We start from the raw sequence: 20585 nt of genomic DNA, 5'->3' as shown, positions 1-20585 counted from the left end.
GAGACCACAATGGGGGTAAGGTGGCCTACCCCAACACTGGGGTCCTGATCTGAATCCCCCCCATGCCTGATATATATTTTTTCAAGTATTTTGCATACTTGTTAACTGTCTTGTCTAGTTGGGGCCTGAAAGAAGCTTCAACAAATACATGGAGGTGAGGGGTACCATAGTTGTGATAGCTATAGAGAACCTTGATGTTGCGTTGTTGTTTATTTTGCTTAGGAATTGCTTCCTATAAAGCATCCTGAAGCAGTTTAACAATAAACGATCAACAATGAATAAATGCATGTATAAATACAATTTCCACTCTGATATAGGTGGAAGATGAGATAAAAAGAAATCGTCCCTTTAAAATAAAACTTGTTTGAAAAGGGATATCTTCAACAGATACCAAAAAGATGATAGAGACAGTGCCTGTCTGATATGTCATGGGAAGGAAATCCAAAGGGTAGGTGCCACCACACTAAAGGCCCAATTCCTAATTAAAAATAATGATAATTAAAAAATCATTATTCTGCTTTCCCCTATGTAAGGGGGGCCGTGTAGGGCTCAAAGCAATTGACAGCAATTAAATGCACAACATACAAAATGTAAAGCTTAAATTAAACCTCCAAAATTTTAAATTCCAGAATTCAAAAACTAAAAAGAAAGAAAGAATAAAAATAGCAAGGAATGGATTTCCTGATAAGACGGTATCTCCAGGAAGAATCTGTATAGGACTGTGTACCTTGATGAAGAGCAGTACGTTTTAGCAAATGACAGATCATGAGGAGCCATAGATAGAGCAAACTGTTTGCCTTTGTGCTCTACTTGTGAGCTTCATGGGGTTATTTGCTTTGCCACTGGGGGAAGTAAGAAGCTGACGTACTTTTAGCCTAATCCAGCAGGGCTCTTATCATGCTTTTATGTTATTCCGTTATACAGTGGTACCTCGGGTTAAGAACTTAATTCGTTCTGGAGGTCCTTTCTTAACCTGAAACTGTTCTTAACCTGAGGTACCACTTTAGCTAATAGGGCCTCCCGCTGCCATCGCCCGATTTCTGTTCTCATCCTGAAGCAAAGTTCTTAACCTGAGGTACTATTTCTGGGTTAGCGGAGTCTGTAACCTGAAGTGTCTGTAACCTGAAGCGTCTGTAACCCGAGGTACCACTGTACCAGGGATGGGGAACCTGTAGCCCTTTCATGACACCCAAAATCAGCTGTCTGAGGGAACTGCCACACCCTGCTTAACAGTAGGACAACCCTCCTTTCCTTTCACCTTCTTTCTTTGCTCTTCCTCTGAATCGAGGAAATTCCTGGCAGTTCTAAGAAAATGTGATGGGGCACAGGGCAAAATGAAGGCAACAATTATATACATGCCTGGGTGAAGCAGGCCTAAGTGACTCCCTCCTCCATCATTTCTGATTCTCCCTGCTCACCGCTCCAATCCATAGACTACAGCATTTCTGATTTCAGCATGTTCCATCCCCAGAACTCTAAGACTGGCGAATCCTTTGCCGCTTCAGATATTAGGCGGTCGGGGCCGCTGTGCTTCTTGTTGATTAGCAACAAAGCATTGCAGTGGCCGAAGATGCAATATAAATAAAAAAAGGTAATGGAGGTCATTTAATTCCAGTTTAAGAAAAATGAAGCTGTAAGAGGTGAGTGGCTCCCCCCACCTCTCCCTGCCACAAACATTGCCCTTCAGTGTCTTAATATTGCTTTAATAGCAGCTGCCTTATGGGAACATCTGGCTTACTGGTAAACACCCGAACTCATCAAAGGTGAGCAGTTATGGGGATTGCTCATTGCAGCCCTGCCAGGTCAATCACCAGGGAGCACAGCAATGAAACAATTTAAGGCCTGCCCTCCCCACCAACACCACTGCCACCCCTGTCCTAGTTACTGGAAAAAGCAATGAAGGTTGCCAGCAAATTAATCTTGCTGCAAGCCTGTTTAAAGGGCTTGGATGCAAGCGAGGCTGCTGATGCCATTTTCTGTACATCCCTGGCCATTAAGTGTCAGCGCTATTGACTCAGGGGAACACTTAATGCGCCCATTTATTTTAATTTCATATCACTTTGCTCCGGTTCTTTAGAAACACAATTGTAGGCTTTGCTTTATGTTGAGTCAATAGCAACCAGACAGCCTGCAGTCAGCAGTGACTTCTTAAAGTCATTGTGTCATTGGCCACAACCAGCGACAGGAATTCTACTAAGCAGGCGCAGGGCAGGGTTCTTGGCAAAATGGATCGAAATGGAAGCACTGTGTGTGTGTGTGTGTGTGTGTGTGTGTGTGTACACATACACACAATAAGTTTACACTTGTTGTATATACAGGCAACCCCCCCCCCCCCATTTACGTGGGACTTATGTTCCAAGGCAGTGTACAAATCAGTGAAATTGTGTGTATATGAAACACCATTGAAAAAGCCTGCAAACACCCCGTTCCAACCCATTCTGCCCCTTTTTGTGACATTTTTGGGTCATTTCCAGGTTCAGCACAGTGCGTGTGCGTGTGGTCCCACACATATAGAACATGCTAAAGAAAATGGGGGGGGGGGGAGGTTGCCTGTATATACAGAATGATAGCTGTAATCTTATACAGACTTTTAAGCCCCACTGACCTTAATGGGACCTTTAAGCAGACATGCATAAGATTGCGCTAGTTCTGCTAGTCCTACTCAGAGAAGCCCCACTGAAATTAATGAACCTAAGTAAGTTAGCTGTGATTGTTAATTTCAGTGGGTTTAGCTTGAGTAGCATTGAATACTGCCCTCAGGGTATGAAGGATGTGTGCATGCAGACATATGTGTTTTGGGCACTGGGTTTCCCCAGCTGCTGCTGTGCTTGGAAAATGCCTTTTAAAAATAGTAGAAGTAGCAACAGCCCAGTAAATGACAGAATCACAGAACTGTAAAGTTGGAAGATAGGTACTCTAGTCCAACCCCCTGAAATGCAGGGATCACAGCTAAAGAATCCTGAAGACATGGTCATCTAACCTCTGCTTAAAAACCTCCAGTGATGGGAAAGCCCACTACCTTTTGAGGTAGTCTGTTTCACTGTCAAACAGCTTTTGCCATAAGAGAGTTATTCCTATGGTTTTGTTCATAGGAAGAGAGCTTCCTTAGAAATGCACCAAAAAAAAAAGTCAGTGGGGAATTCTCAGGGACCCAAATATGGCCAGACCTTTCAGACCACCACTGACAACTGGCATAGAAAAGGCCACACCATCGCTGTTCCTATTGCTTTGGAAGTCTCAGAACAGAATCAAAGAGAAACTTCATTCACAAAACATTAAAAATGTAAAATGAATGGAGCTCTTCCTTGGCTGAGATCAACTCGGGGGAAACATAAAGCTTGTCATTTCTGAAGTGCAGCTTACTATACACTTAAACAGGTGACAAATCAATCTAAATCCCACCCAGTGAAACTTGACTAGCTCCAACTAATACTGTATTATTATGTCTGACAGGCTCCCTTGCAACAAATCCCTTTTTGGAGCCCTGCATAAAAGACATTTATGTAGCAAAGCAAAACGCATTTGAAGAGACCTTTTCCCATTTCAATAAGGTTTCCCACACATCGCCTATTAAGTCAGTTGCTGCTACAAACACAAACTCCCTGTTCTGCACAGATCAAAATCAAACAGAAGCTCATCTTAAGGGGCCGCCCCAGGCTCAGTCAAACACAACAGCTTCCCATGGAGGATGCCAGAGTTCCCTACTAATCGCCACTGCTGCCATAACAGTGTGCTTTGTTCTAATTTGACACCGTCTCATTATTATGCATATCACAGGATCTCTGGAAGGAGCTATCGCTGCTAGGTGTGTTTATTTTGCAAGCGAGCAATTCTCAGGCTCAGCTCAGGAGGAAAATTCCCCACCCTGCAAAGAGAACAGATGGACAGTTTCCATATTTACCATATTTTCTTTAGCTCCACCTTGACTCCTGCCGTGGAACAAAACTCGCTGATAATTATTTTCATCTGCTTAGAACCAGCAAGAGAATTTGGCTACAGAAGAAGAGCTAGGAGTAGGTGGCTAGCCACCAAGGACAATACTTGGCCCCCCTCCTGACCAGGCATCAAAACTATGCTGGGAGGAAAGGGGGGATCTTTTCTTGTTGTACATGCTTCCTCCTGATCAAGAACAACAAGCATTAAAAGAAAGATTGATGCTGTTGGGAAGCAGAAAAAGGGGGTGAGGGCAGTTAGCAGCAAGTGAAAATAGCAATTGAAGTCCTCCATTGGATGTTGGACAGGTGTTGTGAGTGGATGAGCTGCAAAAATAAATGTCTAAGACACAGGGAACAAAACTTGCTGAGATCTTCATTTGGATTGGAAAGGCGCTCTTCAATGCTCTAGGGCACTGAAACATGGTAAAAAAAATAGACCAATACAAAAGCTATGCATTATTTGGAAATATCAGTCCTGTAGACATGTCCTTGGGAGGGAGAGTGAGGAACAGACTTAACTACCCCTTACAGAAGGTGATATATCCTGTATTTCTGCTTCTCTGGTTTCCATATTGCTTCCACAAGCATTGGACACCTTTGGACAGGTAGTTAACACATGAAAGAAATGGTGTTCCAAAGATTTCATTCTTCATCTCATTGGATTGCAGAGAACATAGCCTATTCTCATGAACCTCCTAGCACATGGGAGCAATTGACATGCCCATATTATAAACATCCCATTTGCCTTTATTATAACATCATATTTGCCCTTATTATAAAATAAGAAAGTTTTTGCTGAGTAAAGAAGAGACTATGCTTTAGTTCATGACACATGCCCTGTTTAGGCATTATAATCTCTTTTGCTAGCTGCATCATGTGGGAGACAATGGGGAGGGTGGAAGTAAACTCCACATCCCATTGTTCTACACAACTTGGAGAGCATCATGAGTCCTGAGGTGTTACTGGCGCAGGCTTGAAGAGGTAGACTGAAACGGATGGAGAACAGGAGGATGACACTTGGGGGTGGGTACTGAGACAGGGGAACAGAGGCTGGAGGAGGCAGGTATTTCCCAACCCTGGGATACTGCTGCTCTGGATGGGAAAGCAGGACCCCAAAGGGAACAGAATCCAGGGAGGGTGTCAACCAACCACGAAAGGTGGAGGAACCAGAGTCAGAAAGGGAAGGAACAACCTGGTGGCACAGCCTGATTGCCCAGGATCAAGTGGTGCTCCCGTCACTGGAAACAAACCCATCCCTCCAACACAGTGAGCATCTGCATGCTTGCAATTGCATAAGGCACAAGAGTTTCATGAGCTCACTTTCCCCTGTCTTTAAAAGCTTGGTGGGTGGGTGTGCCAACCCAATGGGACAACTCCATTGCTTCTGCACAGTTCTGAACTATATGTCCCTATGTTAGACTCTGTAAGCCTCAGTTAACATCTCTTCCTCACTCTTGAGAAAGAGCCTCTGTCATCATGGTCTGAGCAGGAGTCAGGATGGTGGGGAAACATCTGAAACAGGGTGTCCTCTGTGCTTACAGAGGCTCACCATGTGACTTAGAATTTTGATCTTCCAGAATTCTAAATTATGCAGAGAACCTCTATGTCTTACCCACTTCAGAAATACCCTGTGAACCTCCTGCGCCCTGCCATTTGGGATGTATGTATTTTTGAGATGGGGGAGAGTGTTCCTGTGCTTAATATCTGTATGGTGCTTGTATATTGCAGACCCTCTATTCACCACACTCACTAGTTGCATGGATCTGTGTAGACCCCAGTTATCTGCTTCTGTGTGAGTAGGTACAAAAGCTTGTTTTTCTCCTCTCCTCTATTCTACTCTCCCCTCTCTCTTTTGGATCATTGAGATTTACTCTGTTAAAATGTATTAATAGGGACTTTTATTCATAAATTGTTCAGCCTATATTCAGTCTTGCAGGACATGTTTTATTAGGGAATTACTCAGTCTTGTATCTTGTAATTTCTTCTTATTCACTTGCTGCCTGTGTCATTGTGTTTATCTTTATTCAGTTTTATTCAGTGAAGGTTTGCAAGCTTTCATTCTTCTTATTATTAAGCAGTATAAGTTCTTGAGCTTTTGTTCCTGTCTGTGTCTTTCGCTGGGTATAGCACAGTGTCTCTCTAGCGGAGAGACTGGTAATAATACTAAAACCAGCTGCTGACAGCAGCCTGACCTTGTGAGCTATTACTATTATTTAGGTGGCTATCCTTAATTCCTTGACTTCTGCTAACAATAGCCCTGTAAGAGCCTATAGCAGTACAGTGGTACTTCAGGTTACATACGCTTCAGGTTACAGACTCCGCTAACCCAGAAATAGTACCTTGGGTTAAGAACTTTGCTTTAGGATGAGAACAGAAATCGTGCTCCGGCGGCGAGGCGGCAGCAGGAGGCCCCATTAGCTAAAGTGGTGCTTCAGGTTAAGAACAGTTTCAGGTTAAGAATGGACCTGCGGAATGAATTAAGTACTTAACCAGAGGTAGCACTGTACTACAAAATGCCACATCTCTGCCCCAGACGTCCCTCAGCCATAATCCCCTAAAGAGCCAATACTAAGTCACTGAGTTATTTTGGTTTTGCCCCAATATACAAGGAAGCATCTGGGAAAGATGCTTCACCACATACACTTTTCAAAGTCACTTCCAGGCAATAAACTATGTGCTAAGTACCACAATGAGTGGGTACAGGCAAACCCAATAGACAGTCAGAATCCCATCAATGTGGATATTTATTCCAGCCTCTCCCTCTCTGAGAGTCACCCCATAAAAATAGCATGTTTTTGGATTCAGTGTGGTTCCTTCTTCACTGAACTGGCGGAACCCCACTTTGCTTCAATGCTGGCAGCATGGTAAGCTAAAGATACTTCTGAACTTGTAAGTGTAAAAATAACTTTAAAAATTACACCAGTCTAGTTTTAGTTAGCAAATGCTATTATCCTTGTTTTCCATGCAACCTATCATTTCTCTGTCTATCTTTGTATTGGTTTCTTAATTTGGTTACTGCACTTAAGAACATAAGATGAGACTGCTAGATCAGGATAATGGCCCATCTAGTCCAGCATCTTGTTCTCACCATGTCCAACCAGATACCTGTTGCAAGCTTACCTGAGCACAACAGCCTTCTCCCCTCCTGTGGTTTCCAGCCCCTGGTACACAGAACCATGTTGCCTCTTACTGTAGAGGCAGAACATAGGCATCAGGGTTGGTAGCCACTGAAAGTGGACCTCTTGAATGCTGTGCATATATAGGTCAAGAGCTAACCCACTCACTTGATGAATAATGCAGTTGCACTGCAAGACATTTAAGGAGAGGGAAATGGGAATAATAGGCTGGGTCTGGGCTGGTGGTAACCAGCAGATTTGGAAGGTATTATCTCCTTAATCTCTGGAATCCCCATAGCGCTGCAATGGTCCTGCTCAGAGATAGGAAATAATCAGGTCTGGTGGCAGCTACTCCTGTATCAGTAAATGCTCTGTCAATTGTTGCAACAAATCCATTTTTAATGGACTTCTTGTGGTTAGGAAAATGACGTGGAAACACATTAAAAAGTGTAGAGTAGCAATTGATCAACAGGAAAGACGTAGAACCTCTGTGCAATGAAGTCAAAAGGAATGCTGATTGTCACATAATTTCCTCACAAACAAATCAGAACAAATGCTCAATAAAGAGGAGACATTGTATGACTCCCTCTCAAACATTGTGCAAGCAAATAAGTGAAAATGCTCCATAAATGGGTTGTCTGAAGGGGGCCTGGGAGTGGAACTGCATGCTGCACATCACAAAATACTGCTGGTACATACATACTTTTCCACACATAGAATCAGCATTCATATTACCATCGTGAAGCAAGTTACTCAGAACAGTTGGATCAAAACCATGGCTGTTAAGCCCAGATAGGTTCTTGCAGATAGGGAGAGAACTATTATGTCATTTACATGGATACAGACTAGCATAAAAACAAACGTTCATTTAATAGGATCGCATTCATACTGTACATATTCTTCCTGTCTGCCCAGTGAAAACACAATAGTAAATAGCTAGTTCTGGCCTTGATTCAAAAGCCTTTTAATTGTGGGCATGCATAAAAATTGCTTTCTTTAAGAAATGCAATGGCTGATTTAAGGGATACTACTCAATTTCTAAATAAACAGTTGTGCAAGGTTATAATCCCTTTATGGGATGAGGTTTTTGAAATCTTTGTTATCATTTGTATGTTTTGAAATTGAACAAATCCTCAACAGATTACGTTTTGCATTTAGGAGATTTTATGCTAGTTCGGTAGGAGGGCGTTTTTGATTTTGTTTTTTAGTGACAGGCGGCAGGCAAAAAATAATAATACTTGAGTTCAAGAGCAAATACCGCCTTGCATTTGCTATGTTAATAACTCCTGCGTCAATGTTTCCTTTTGCACTGCCATAATGATAATTCAGCCCTGAGGGCAGATAACCTTTAACTATGCCTCACTTCTTACACTCTGTTCTACCACTCACTGATACATTCCCTTCCTTTGCCACCATGAGCAGGCCTGGTTTAAACAAATACATTTAATCTTGTGATTTATCTACTCTTGATTACTGCTGTCTTGATGACTGGTAGCTGAATGTCTGAACTGACATCACTGCAAGCACTGCTAGATGAGATTACACTTTTGTGTCTATATGGTCCATCTTTGTCTGCACATTCACACATGCAAGACACCACCAGTTGCTGCATTCGTTAGGTGATGAATAGGCATGTGTAAACCTGCCCTAGACAAGTGGCAGCTGACTCTGTGAACTGCCTTGACTGAAAAGATCTTGTGATTTGAGATGCCATGTGCAAATCTGCCTGTGGTACAGTCATACCTCGGGTTGAAGTAGCTTCGGGATGAGTATTTTCGGGTTGCACTCCGTGGTGACCTGGAAGTAATGGAGCATGTTACTTCCGGGTTTCGTCGCTCGCGCATGCGTGGAAAATGACGTCACGCACATGCGCAGAAACAGCGAATCACGACCTGTGCACGTGCAGACGTGCGGACATGAGTTGCGTTCGCTTCAGAATGTGAACAGGGCTCCGGAACAGATCCCATTCGCATCCAGAGGTACCACTGTATTAGATATACGATGACCCAGCTGTAAAAAAAAGTCATCAAGTGATGTAAATGCATGTTATCCAGCTTCCTTAGCCTAAGGCCCTCATTTCTTTCACCCAAGTGGTTTTCCTAATACTGCAGCCTCTGTTCTGCACTGGGAAAGGATGCATGTGGCGATCACACAGGGTCCCCGGACGTTTGACGGTCTATTGATCCCTATGCCACCACTGTGCTCACTTCCCTGCTGCCACCAACCTGTTACTCTCGGGTACACACTGAGGCCAGACAGTTGTTAAAACTGAATCAATTAAACAAGTTTATTTTATAAGTATTAACAAGTTTATGGTTTCTCAGATAATTTTCTTGTCAGTTTCTTAACCTTACTTTCTTTACCGGCCTATACCTTCCTAATACCTTCTGACTGATTATCTTCCTAATACCTTCTGACTGATTATCTCAACTGTTTGACTGACTCCTCTTAACAGATTCTCTCACTCTTTCACATCAGACTAGCCAAACCCACAGACCTATCCTCCCTCTCTCTTCTCCAACTCCAGACTGACTTCTTAACAACTCTAAGTCTAACTCTAACTCCTCCCCTTGGGTTCCTATAGGTTAGTCATTTTACAATTAGTTAACCCTTTCCTTATGAACCCAGTATGATGTCACACGCCTAGGAGGGCAAACGCCACAATGCGTACAATGAGTTTCTCAGTTTTCACGTTGAGTCCCTTTTGAGCTCTAGCATTCAGTCCCCTAGACCAATGTTGCTTTATCCTGCAATAGGTTTAAGCCTGGCTTTTGGAGAAGTGGCTGAAGAGACTGTTTGTGACCCCATGCATAACCTTGATCCTTCGTTGTTATGTTAAACATTGCAACTATTCTGCATCAGTTACATTGCCTGCCTGTTAATTTCCAGGCACAATTCAAGGTGCTGGTTTTGCCCTTTAACGTTCTTGAATGGCTATCTGTAGGACTGCTGCACGGATATGCCTGAGCATTGGATCAGCATCTAACACCCTCATCTCTGGTCCACCAGGGAGAGGTACTGAGGACAGGGCCTTCTCAGTGGTGGCTTTCTGGCTTTAGGACTCTCTTCCCATAGAGTTTCTATTCCCATTTCTATTAAAAAACAAACTCTGAAGACACATTTTAGTCTGGGTTTGGCTGCTGGGCTAGTGCTCATGCGCTGTAATTTAGAGTCTTAGTGAACATTGGCAGGATTATTGTAATAACCTACAGTTTAATGAGAGCATATATTTAAAGCAGATGAATAAACGAGCAAATTAAGTTAATTTGGATATGCAGAAAATATTAAAAATAAATTTAAGGAACCACAGAAAGAGGGGGAAAGAAGTCAAGTTTTGAAATGTTAAAATGATTGTTAAATTATTGAAATGTACAAAACTGAAAATCATAAAGAAGAGTCTTAATGGTTAGGGAGTTGGACTAGGACCTGGGACACCAGGGTTCATATCCTCACTCAGCCATGAAGCTCACTGGGGGACCTTGAACCAGTCACTGTCTCTTAGCCTAACCTACCTCACAGGGTTGTTGTGAGAGAGACCATGGAGCCACCCTGAGCTCTATGCAGGACAGGTGGAATCCAAATGTAATAAATGAACAAGCAAGCAGCATTGTAAGAGTAGTGTGGCCTGAAAGGCAGGTTAAAAACAAATAACTAAGCACTATTTATCAAGATCCACTTTGTGGCAACTGCTTCAAGTGTAATACCAATGGGAGCATGGAGGATTTCATCCAGCAGGCAATCCTTCCTTTCGGATTTGAGCTCTTGGGATTCAGCAGAAAGATGCACCCCTTGCTTTTGAGTACTTTGCATTGTCCCATACCCATTTGGGTTTTTAAAAACACACGCACCCCATTCACATTTTGTGAGCATATTGAAACTAAGGTACAAAAGGTAAAATAAGAATTGCAACCCCGGCCAAAAAAAAAAAAAAAAGTCTGTTAATTCTCTCGGACTAACATATAATGAGAATTCCATGTTTATTTTTGGAGTAAAACACACACAGCTCAGCTGTGGTTATTTTTAAATCCTTAATTGTCTGGCAATGAATTTTAGCAGCTGTAGGAGAAAGTGTGAGTTCACTGGCAAAATTAAATTACCCTGGGGGCAGTTGGCTGGGATGCAACAAAGGCAGCACGGCTAGGCTTTTAGAGAGTGAAATATAACAGAATTGATGGCTGTGAGAAGTTCATCCAGCTCTGCCAAGGCTTCTTTTTCAGCAGCCAGGGACCTCCTGCTATTCTATTCCTGGGTGCTTCACACAGCTCTGCTGCCACACTCAGATCCAGCACCACCTTGCAGCCTGAAGTACTCGCCTCTAATCTCTGCACAACCAGCTTTGTGATCTGCAACCAGTCTTGCCCACGTCTCATCACACACACACACACACACACACACACACCCAAGCAATCACAGCTATCATTCTGTATAGTCATGACAGTATATAATCCCTTAAAACCCCACTATTAGCAACAGCATCGCCAAGCATAGAGTCCTTTCATAGATCAGCTAGTGCCAGGTAGCAGAAACTTATGCATCTTTTTACACAGAAGTAAATCTCACTGTGCTTAATGGGAAGTAATCCAAGTAAGCCATCCTCCAGCAACTGCCCTGTGGGAAGGACCACCCGATTTGCATGTGGCTTCTGCTTCCGTGGGGTTGCCTGTTTTGCTTTGTGTTGCAATAATAATAATAATAATAATAATAATAATAATAATAATAATAATTTATTATTTATACCCCACCCATCTGGCTGGGTTTCCCCAGCCACTCTGGGCAGCTTTCAACAGAATATTAAAATACAATAGTCTATTAAACATTAAAAGCTTCCCTAAGCATGTGGTTCTTTCTTGCTCTGCCTGCTGTGTTTTATAAACGTTGTTACATGCTTTGAGGACTGTAGTCGAAAAGCGGGGAACAAAATTACTGAATAAATACAAACATGTGCATCAGACTGCAGGCTGGTTCAAGATGGCATAACTCCTCCATGGGGAAAGGCTGCAGCATTTGGTGCTTTTTCATTGAGAGAAAAGGCAAGTAAGAGTTCATAAAAAGTTCATTAAATTATACATGGCATGTAAAGAGTGGATAGGGGGGGAAATGTCTTTCTTTCTCATAATGCTAGAAATTGTAGGCATTCAATGAAGCTGAATATTGAAAGATTCAGGACAGAATGTCCGCTGCCTGAACCCTGAAGAGCGGCTGCCAGTTAGTGCTGACAATACTTAGCTAGTAGACCAGTGATCTCATTCCGTATAAGGCTGCTTCCTATGTTCCTGTGTCCCACAACAGCACCAGGCAGGGGCCCACAATGCAAACCTCCATTTCGCAGGCAGTGCTGGTCTGCGACTGAAGGGGAGCCCTCATGTTTGCCTTGTCTGGGACAAACACTTAAATATATATACAGTGGATGCTTGGGTTGCAAACATGATCCGTGTGGGACGCACGTTCGCAACCCGCAGCTGCATGTCTGCACACGCGCAGGTTGTGATTTAGCGCTTCTGTGCACACGTGACTGCTGAAACCCGGAAGTAATCTGTTCTGGTACTTCTGGGTTTTGGCAGTCCGTAACCCCCAAAAAACGCAACCTGAAGCGTCTGTAACCTAAGGTATGACTGTATATCTTGCTCCACCATTCTAATACCGACTCCTGCCTTCATCTAGCCCCCTGCCTTCATGTTGCCATCTCAAGCAGGTGTCTTGCACCTGCTGTGTGTCAGGAGCATCCTTGTTTTCTGGTCCTAGCATGCTGTCAGTACTGGAGAGGGGAGGGTCTTGTTGTTCTCTATCAGTGATGTCACGAGCATGATGTTGCACAATTATCTTCCAGGCAGCACTTCAAATGGCAGCAGGTCTTCCACCTGCAGAAATAACAGTCAAAAGAAAAGAAATGCTCCCTTTATGGGTGAGCCCTGGATCTCAGACACCAAACTCATGTAACAAAGCTGAACATTCATTGCACAATAACCTGATTGTCTTGAAGGGACCTTTGCAATCCTGGCAAAGCTATTTCCCCTCTAGGTGTCCCCATCTCCCTATACTTAATATGGGGGGCACATATACAGAGTAGTCTCTAGCTCCTAGTTTTGTGAGGCTGAAATTCATTAACGTGAGAGAGGGTTTTAATCAGGATGTGATTAGAAGGTGCCAGAGGGTTGCAAAGTGTTGTTAAATATCATTGGCCTGGTGTGACTTTAAGTGCCGTTCTCCTGTTCCAGCAGACAAACAGATGTTGCCTCCTCATCTTGACCACCCTCGAGAAAGCTGTGCAGGCACTTTAGAACAATATGCTTTTGAAAGTGATGACAGCCTGCATCTCACAGTCTGCATCTCAAGAACACTGGCTATGCATACACACCTCCCTGATTCTCCACATGGTCTGTATTGCTTCAGTGCCATTGCTGTTCATTCTGCTGCACCAAATGAGCAATCAGTTAAAACAGAGGCTAGGAGAGGACTCAATGAATGCTTTTCCTTTGAAGGACACATACCTGCCACCGACCACACAATTGCATTGAAAGGAAAAGCTGCAGGCAGTCAACTGTTACTTTAGAATTCCTAGCTTGGCTTCACTGTTGCATTCAATCAGGGGTAGAGGACGCTGTGTCACAGGGTCCCAAGGGCAGACCCACCCTAGCAAAATGCATATTAAGTCATCAGATGCTCTGACATCACTTCATCGCCTTGCCCACTTAAGAGGCATCAGAATCTGTGCCCCTGTTCGATTTCTTTGTTTAGTCAACATACAAGTTGGGGGAGAGAGGGTGGGGCTAAATGAGCAGTGCTAGCTCCACCCCTTTTTCTCATCCTCCTCCACACATTGGAAGCATAACGTCTGCAGTGGGGAACATTTTCTACTTCTGTAGAACCTTGGTTTCCTAGGATTCTAAAATGGTGGTGGTGAGTTCACAGGAAAGTTATTTACTTGCCATATTTTTTGCTCCATAATACACAACTGACCATAAGACGCACCTAATTTCTAGAGAAGGAAAACAAGGGAAAAAATATCCTGAACGAAACCGTGGATATATGATTTTTTGTGGTTCATGCTGAGGCCACAGACATGATATGTGATTTGACGGTGAGTTTGGGGTAGCCCAATGCAAAAATCCTGAGAATCCATGTGGATCCGTGCTTTGTAACCACGTTTTTGCATCACTACAGCCCCACGAAACAGTGGATGCATGTGTTTTTTGGTGCAGGCTGTAGCCATGGACACGCTATGTGATCTGATGGTGAATTTGGGGTGACCCAATGCAAAAATCCTGAGGATCCATGTGTTTTTACCTCCCCCCTCCCAGGCGGCCTCCTTTATCACTAGCGTCCCTTATCTCCCTCCCGATCACTTGCTGATCAGCTGTTCAGGGGCTTTGTTTCAACACCCCCTTCCCTCTTGTTTGCCTTTGCATCTTTTCCTTAGGTGGAGCAGTTTTTTCTTCTAATTTCTGTCCTCATTGCTTTAGTATTCCTGTCTCTTATCCTTGCAAGTTTGCTGTTTTTACTCCCCCCTCCCAGGCAGCCATCTTTATTGCTAGTGTTCCTTATCTCCCTCCCAGTCGCTTGCCGATCAACTGCTCAGCGGCTTTGTTTCAAAAACCCCTTCCCTGGGCAATTTGGCTCCAGGGACCACGCCTTCGCTACATAAGACGCACAGACATTTTCGCTTACTTTTTAGGAGGAAAAAAGTGTGTCTTATGGAGCAAAAAATATGGCACTTACTGAATTTATTTAGTCTTGGACTATATAACGTCTTGGATGTAGCTCCATGGAAAAAGCCCGCATTGCATGCAAAAGATCCCAGATTCAATCCTTTCTGTCTCTAGATAGGACTGAAAGAGACTACTCCTGAAACAATACAGTGAGAAGAGCCGGTGGTTTGACTCCGTATAAGGAAGCTTCTCATGTTCCTTTATTCTTGACACAAGTTCTCTGAAAATAGAGGTTACATAGTCTCCTGAAGTTCTTCCTCTTCACGCCAAGACGTGTTGCTTTAATGGCTGTCTCTTGAGAGGGTTCTCCCCCATTTTCAGGGCCCTTGATGTCTCAAGACTCCTTTTATGAAGCAAGAGTTTTGCCTGAGGTTAACAGCACAAACTTTTGCTGTTAAAAATACAGGTACAGAGTGAGCAAAGAGGTGGCTTTTACAACTCCTACCTCCCAGCCCTGCTGCAGAAAATGCCTGCCATCTCTCTCTCCATTGCTTCTAATCTCAAAGAATCTCTTGCTCAGCAGGCACTAAGCACTGATCAGGGCCATCCTGCTCCTGAATAAAAGAGCATTTATTTTTGCGAGGCCTTAGCTGCCTCTCAGTTCATAGCCCATGGCCTATTATTCACAGTGTTCTTTACACTAAAAGGTCCTTATATGCCTTATTTCAGCAGCCAGGCAGCAGCAACCTGCATTTAGGCACCTTGGAGTCTGTTAATCTGCAGTGGTCATAAGGCTACTTATCTCCTGCTCTTTTCAAATAGCTCAGCAGTGGATACAAAAGGGAAATGGCAGGCGCTATTCATCTCTGGAACTGGAGGGCTTTTTTTCTGCTGCACCGTTGCTACATTACCAAATGTCACATGTAAAAATAATGGCAGCGTTTGCAAGCAAGATAAGAAATTCATATCTCCTGGGTTACTGGGAGTGCAAAATATTCAAGTCTAAGAGGCCAGACACTTACAATCTGGCTACATTCTGCCAGGCCAAGAGCCCGGTTGTCTGTTTGCTGGTTGATGGAGCGTTAACAGGAAAATCTCCAGTTGTCCCTTAGACAGGAGTAGCCCACCCACAAACCTGTTGAAAGGATCCTGAAATGTTTGTTATAAGTTGGTATTTTTTGTTGTGCTTTTAAAATACGTTATTGAATGTTGCTTGTTAGGCACTTTGAGTCACCCCCAGACAGCATTTTGCAAAAGGGATTTAAGTACATACCCCAAAACTTAGGTTTGTACAATTAAAGTGGATTAAAGCTCCAGCATAGCAGATCCACTTTTTTTAATTAAAAAAAAAATGGACACATTGCAATTGGAAAAGTGAGGAGAAAATGCAATGCAATGTGTGGGATGGATGAATGGGAAATGGGGAGATATGTAAACACATCACAAGCAAATCAGAACTAATGCTCAATAAAGACCAGACACAGACTAACCTCCACATAAGGTTTGTGCTTAGGTTGTCTAGAGGAGAGTCTAGTAAGATTTATATCTAAGTGCTTTTAAATTTATTGCTCCCCACCAGTTCTTTTCTGTTGGACATAGCACCTCTGTATAACCCAGAAAAAATAATCTACAATTTACTTCCAGGGCTGCATTTCCAAACCAAGGCGTAGGAATTAGATAGGGATATAAATAGTTGTAACAAGCTGGAGGAATGGGTCATCTGTCCATGGTAATGGGTTGGCTTCAGGTACTATGCATCCAATTTCTGAATAATGCTGCTGTCATCCCGTCATCAATGCTGTCATAATGCTGCCTGCAGCCTTAATTGGTTAGGAATCAGTTCTTTTTAAAAAATATTTTTGGGTTGTTTTTTAAAAACAACAACCAAGAATCATAGGAATAACAAATAATACAAATAAAAAGACTGTCTTTTCAGGTCATTTGTATATCACAAAAATAACATAATAAATTTACAGTGATATCTACAACAAGGTTCATTATAAATGGTCAATGTATTGGTTCTTGAATTGATTTAAACAAAAACAAGGATCTATCACAGGATAGAACAGAGTTAATGGATTACATTCAACATCACATAGCTAAATGCCTAATCAGGAGCCCTTGTGGCTGTGAGTAATAGTCATTTTTCCTCTTAGGTTACCAATCAAGCAGTACAGTGCTACCTCTGGTTAAAAACTTAATTGATTCCAGAGGTCCGTTCTTAACTTGAAACCATTCTTAACCTGAGGTACCACTTTAGCTAATGAGGCCTCCCACTGCCACCACGTGATTTCTGTTCTTATCCTGAAGTAAAGTTCTTAACCCGAGGTACTACTTCTGGGTTAGCAGAGTCTAAAACCTGAAGCGTTTGTAACCCGAAGTGTATGTAAGCCGAGGTACTACTGTATAAAGTGTTGGTATACTAATGAACATGGGAGCGGGGTTCTAAGTGAAGATAATAATTTATGTTTAAATTTAAATTTAGATCAACCAGATTGAGCCAAATGCTGATGAGAGAGATTGTTCATTTTCTGGAATACAGGCATATGTTATGAAATTAACCATCTTTCTTGATCTGTCCATGTGTCAGCCATAGTTTATTTATCAATCTCTCAAGGAGGGCTGTTTCCCAAACTGTTTTTTACCAATTGCCTACCATTGTGCCAGAAAGGTATTTCCAGTGTCTGGTTATGTTGCATCTTGCCACTTGTAATAAATGGCTTATTAATTCTTTATTGTGTAATTCCAAATCGATGTCTTGAAATATATTTAATAAAGCTAATTCTGTTTTGACTTCCAGTCATTGCTTTCTTAGTTTATTAATCTCTTGGAATACTGAATTTCTGAAAGGCTGGTTTTGTGTACGTTCCCATCACATGTGGAGGTATGCACTGGATGTTAGGCAGCCCTCCAGCATCATGGTGAGGCACCAAGGTGGCTCATTGCCAGCTTCCCAGGGGTTAGGTGCTGTTGCTTGCCAAGATACACTTAAAGGGATTTTTTGTCCAAAGTATATTCCATGGATCTGAGTCAAGTTCATAGCTATAATCACATTCCCATTGATGTTTAATAGGGTTAAGGGAACCCACTGATGCACTGAGTAGAATTTTATAGGAATTAATTCTTTTAAGGTATTTCATCTGTTTCAAACCAGGCTCCTCAGCCTATTCCAGCTGTAATAGAATCTGATGTGAGAACAGGGATGCTGGACTAGGTGGGCCATTGGCCTTATCCACTTATGTTTGGAGTTGTGTTTTTCCTTTTAAATAAATGACACCTGGGTTGAGATGGCGACGTGGCCTGCACTTGGGCTGGTAAGTTAAGCCGCTGCTTTAAAGTTGTTGGTTTTTTAAAGCATTTAACAGAAATGCAGAAAATGACGGAGCAGTTCACTGTTTGTTTATTTGTTTGTGTGCAGTAAATTGGTAGGAGGGAAATGCCTAATAGCTGGAACATCATGACAAGAATCTGTATAAATCCTGATTTCACAGACCACAGAGTCATGTTGTATTTGAAATCAGATTTGCCAGGTGGAAACATGGAGGAGGCTGCACCTGCGCCTCAGGAAGCACTTGGAGACTGCAGTCAAAAGCCAGGGGCTGAGTTTCCACAGCTATCACCTGAGTTACTTTGCAGGGATAAAGGCATCAGATGTCTGAGCCCTCTGGAGTGTGCCCTGTTTCTGCCGTCCAGCTTCAGCTAGTACAAAAGGGGTAAGGGTTACTTCAAATTACGACAAAATCGCCACATGGAAAACACTTCTGTGTAGCCGTTAGCAATGTGAGCCCAACATAGTTTTGCCACAAGTATGTCTCCCATGGTGTGTTTCTGCACTGGGAATCCATGATCAGCCATGACTTCCGATGCCAGCACAGGGAAGCTACCTGTACATCTGTGTGCACATGTGACATTTTGCACATGGCTTGTGCACTCAGCAGAGACACTTTCCCCCTTGCACTGCATGAGCCCTTCTGAATGTGAGAAAAGGATTATTGTATCCAGTGGTCAGGGTCAATGAGAGAGCTCTTTTTGATGCTAAATTGACCATTTTGGTGAACTCCTATGGCTGAAGCTCTCCAATCTATTTGAGTTTGACCAACCAAAGAATGCACAACTCTGCCATGGAGTGAAGTGCTGGAAGGCCTGTTCAACATCCCCTGTGTTTTCAGAGCTTTCATCAGGCAGTGATGGAAATAAACTTTTCTCATGCCCAAACTTTCCTGTGAAATCACAGAATTATAGAGCTGGAAGGGACCACAAGGGTCATCTAGCTCAGCCTCCTGCAATGTAGGAATCTTTTGCCTAACATGGGGCTCGAACCCATGACCCTGAAATCACGAGAGCCTGGATCTTGACCAGGACATGGGACAGGGGCTGTGCTTTATTACCCTCATGATGTATGTACAGTATGTATACATTTGGTTCAGGGCAACTTGGCATTTCTCGTGCAGCTCAACAGACGGATGCCGACAAAAACCAACAGCAACCAAAGGTTCTGGGCTAATTTCACTGTTCCTTTGCAGGGTGGAGCATTTAAATTGAAAACTTGGGTGTTTGGGGTGGGGTTTTTTTCCAGGGGACAGCACAGAGTGCCTTGAATGTGGTATTTGTGAGAAGACCGAGATCAGTTTACATTGGTGGCCACCAAAACAATTTGCTGCTTCCTGTAATTGGTGGCTTTCTAGATACATTTTTTTTAAAAAAATAATTTTATAAGCAAGGGGCACTAGATCAATATGAAGAAGGTCAGAGCTTCAATACAAAGTGTTTATTGAACAGCACAAAGCCCCTCTCCCTTCTCTATTGGCTCATTTGTCATATTGTTTTAATGAAACAATGCTGGTTCACAAAAGCACAATAGAAAATGGGTCTGGGGCCTCTGCCAAAAGCTCCAGTATAAAGAGAGGAGCTTTGCAGCCTCTTGTGTAGAATTGCTGGGATACAGCAACAATGAGAATTGGTTTCAGCTCTCATACTTTGAAAGGTAACTTTCACTATGTCTCATGGACACCTGCTGCTCCCATGAGACATCGAAGTACGTATATTCATAATCAGTTCTGGACATCAGAGCCCCTTCCTACTTTTGAAATGCAGAATTGGAGCCGGCCCTACCATTAGGCAGAGTGATTTGGATGATGGAACGGGAGACGTGTAGTAGTAGTTGCAAGGTGTTGGTGGACAGAACTGTGAGTGGTCTACTCCATGTCTCCCCACCCTGTGCTATATCCTGTTGCCCTGAGATGTACTGAAGGATCACCAGTCTTGAAGTAAGATTCAATGGCTAGTACATCCAGCTTCTGCATATGGAAAGGGGTGTGGGTGTGGGTCTTTTGCTTCAAGCAGCAAAATGTCTTGGGCTGCTCCTGTGCAGAATCTGAAAGGGTGAAATCTGGTTGACTAGAAGGGGCAGAATGTTGCTGAAGTTGTAGCACATGGAAGAAAGGAGAACAGAATAGCAAACCTAAATCTCAAAAGATTGAAAGCAGAAGCAGAACTTTATGGTGGCTTGAAACATCCTTGATCTGGATATTGCAGCTGCTAGTTTCCTTTTTCATGAGTGCTGTTTGTAACCTCAGGTTACAGACGCTTCAGGTTACGGACTCCGCTAACCCAGAAATAGTACCTCAGGTTAAGAACTTTGCTTCAGGATGAGAACAGAAATCGTGCTCCGGCGGCACAGCAGCAACTGGAGGCCCCATTAGCTAAAGTGGTGCTTCAGGTTAAGAACAGCTTCAAGTTAAGAACGGACTTCCAGAACAAATTAAGTTCTTATCCCGAGGTACCACTGTAATCAAAATGAGACAAGGTTTCTTTTTTTAAAAAAAAGAATAAAGGCAAAGAGCTTTTGAAAGGGGTTCAGCAACCTTAAGTAAATATGTGCTTTTCTT

This window comes from Podarcis tiliguerta (assembly GCF_965153285.1).
Source record: "Podarcis tiliguerta genome assembly, chromosome: 3".
NCBI lineage: Eukaryota > Metazoa > Chordata > Lepidosauria > Squamata > Lacertidae > Podarcis > Podarcis tiliguerta.
This window is presented reverse-complemented; position numbering follows the sequence as displayed.